Here is a 3,246-nt window from a genome sequence, read left to right on the forward strand (position 1 = left end):
TTTATATGTAAATTTTTATTCTCTCTATATTAACTCTATTGCATATCAAATCCCCTGATACTGCCACACAACATGAATTTACTAACAATGGAGGAGATTCAGAAAGTAACAATTCCAACACAGTCAAAACCATAGAGACATATTCAGCCTTAGACAAAACGAACGGGACATATCATCACCTAAATAACAACGACCCCACTTTAAAATGCAAGGCAGGGGTGGGAATCTTTAGAGAGTTTTTAGGTGACATCAAAATCGATGCAATCAAATATACACACATTCAGACTCATTGAGGCATTTAATTCTAAAACATCAAATCATATCTCTTGAATTGGCCACTTTTTAGATATAATCAATGTTTTTCAAGGAACCATAGTAGCCACCAAAATAATGTTCAGTCGCTATTTTTGGACAGCTTCAAAAATTTAATCATTAAATCAGGACAATAATATTTCTTCCCAACCCCTTTACAAGAAATTTACTCCAAAATGGCCCCCATAAATATTAATTTTAGATCTGCCCAAACTTACAACGCAAAATTACGTCTACAAAGAAATGAGGCAAAAAATAACCATAGATAAATGTATAAACGAAAGATACAAACCATTACCACAACTACCTGTACCCACAACTACTTATAGTATAATGCATAATACACCTAATATTTGTTAGAGCATCTTCCAACCAAATCATTACTCACAACTGCATATTTCTGGCAATAGTTTTACCTGCCACGAAAACTAGTCTAATTCATGGCAGGCAGTGGAAGCCTGAGAACAACAATAAAGTTTCAAAATTCTGTTCTAGACAGGGGAAAATATCCAGGTATCTTCAAGCTGACCTAAAATGCTATCAACCTGGTGTCTTAACAAACTTAGTCTCAAAAGTCTGTCTACCACTAAACTGCTTACGCAGGCAAACAGAGTGGTTTTTCTAGCAGCTTACATTTCTAATGACAAAATCAAAAGCCAGTCTGCTCACTAAAATTAAGTCTCTTGACATAATAAAAAAATGACACCTAGAAACTGCAAAGACCAGGGAACACCTCACAATAGAGTTGCACAAGATATAAATCATCATATAAATATAATTTTCCTGCACCCGTTTCAAGTCTATCACAATGTGGGCCACTCTCGTCAAAAATCTCTACTACAATATCCTCACCCGACTTTGCTCATTTTTACTACACACAATCAAACTCTTCCCGAGGGGGACAAATATGTTTAACATTTTAGCACTGTCATAATCCATATCACCACCACACCTTTATTTTTATTTTACAAGGGTAGGCTATTGTGAGAAAAAGCTGTTCTGGGCCCCCACTTCTACATTACCTCGTTCACTTTGCATGTTGTCAAACAACATTAAGTGTTTCGCCGAACATAAAAAACCAATTCTACAACAATAAGTCAAGCGACCCAAACACAAGTAAACAAACAAATGCAATTTGTAAAACAAATGGGAAGGTGTTATATTAAATTAAAGGTGAAAAAAAAAATAACCCAAACACATTCATAAGGTCACCTGGTTGTGAAAAACGTGGATATGCCCTAAACCTAAATAAACTGAGTTAGGGACCACCTTAAGACAAGACAACACAAAACGCAACCAAGCGTTGCAAAAAAAAAAAAAGAAAACAAAAGATAAACGTCGCAATAGAGGCTACAATTTACAGCAGTACCTTGGGACAGGAAAATTATATGGTCACCACTAACATCTTTGCAGAAATTGTCCTAATTCAAGTTACATTAGAGGAGGTCTTTCGAGCACAGCAATGAACGCCTTTTTTAAGGTACATACAACAACATACTCAATTTAGGAAACCGGAATTCAGGGTCAAGGGACTAATTGGCGACATAGGCCAACTCCAAAGTCTTCAATTTATGTTTTTTCTATCACGCCATTCACGGAGTGGTGGACTTAGCTGGTGTGTTTAAAGAATCATATGTGCTGCTGCAGAAACCCAAAGTTCGTTTCAGCTTGATAGTACCAACAACGAACAGGATGACAATGGATCGGACAATTTGCTCCTTCAGCGATCTCTTGTAGACAGCGAAATTCAAAATAGTTACACTTTTCATACACAGGGGCCAAGTCACTCCAATCGGTCCTTGAAATTGCAGCAAACACACAGCCCCCAGACCAATCACACTACCACCACACATAATTATTTACTGTTAAGGAATACTAATAGATCTCTTATTTATGAAATGCAGTTTTTCAACCATTCTACCACAAGAATTATAACTTGGACACACGACCTTCCAAAATTCCATTTTGTTCTCATGGTTCCACAGAATGTTGTCCCAAAGTTTGGATATCATACCAAAAGAATTGATAAGTTGTGGAGAAAATTAGAGGACAGAGTTTGATAGTTACTTTATTCTCAGCAGTGGTATTTATCTCACTTGGAACTCTGCAAATGCCAGGCCATTTTGTTGCCCAGTCTCCATTTACACTAGAATGGGTGGGAGGAAATGAACGCTGGACCATTAACCTGAGGGCAAGTGAGGCCTGCCAGATTCTTTGGAACCCGTTGTATGTGCGGGGTACTTTTGTGAACTTCATGGATGCAGTCGTCGCTGCGCTACTTTGGGAGGTAATTTTGCGCGGCCCGGCCATCACTGGGAAAGCGTTCACCACTGCTTCCATCGTCTTCCGACCAATTGTGGATACATGACATAACAACAACCACATGATAGGTTCGCTGATATCCCAAAAGCCTATTTGGAAAGGCTATATATAAACCTTTCCAGACTGAATAGTCTACAATTACTTTCTTTCTCACATTTTTATCCTGAAATATTCTTTTGGATCTCGTACAATGACTGTCGTAGAACCTTTAAAGGATCTTCTCGGTGGACCTAATACATGTGTCAAGCAGCTCCTATTTAAGTGGATGCCTTGATTGTGAACAGGATGTAGGCAATAATACACGGCCAGAGGTGTGGCCTAGAGAAAAATCGAACATCAGGTGTGAGACAACCACCAGTATAAGTATGTAAAATTTAACAAAGGGGACGTGCCAATACACTTTTATCACACCAAGGCCAAGAATGGTTGGATTTTTTATTCAACCTTACATAATAAACACTATCACATTTACAAATTGCATTTTACTGTAATTACACTTGTGTAATATGTACCTTGACTATTGTTTAAATTGGTTTAAGGAATGTTCCGAACACTAATAAGTGTGACAAAAAACAATTGCAAAGGGAACCAGGAAATCGGAGGAAGGGGCAA

Source organism: Morone saxatilis, unplaced genomic scaffold, assembly GCF_004916995.1.
Source record: "Morone saxatilis isolate NCDOM2014 unplaced genomic scaffold, NCSU_SB_2.0 Contig12, whole genome shotgun sequence".
Lineage (NCBI taxonomy): Eukaryota > Metazoa > Chordata > Actinopteri > Moronidae > Morone > Morone saxatilis.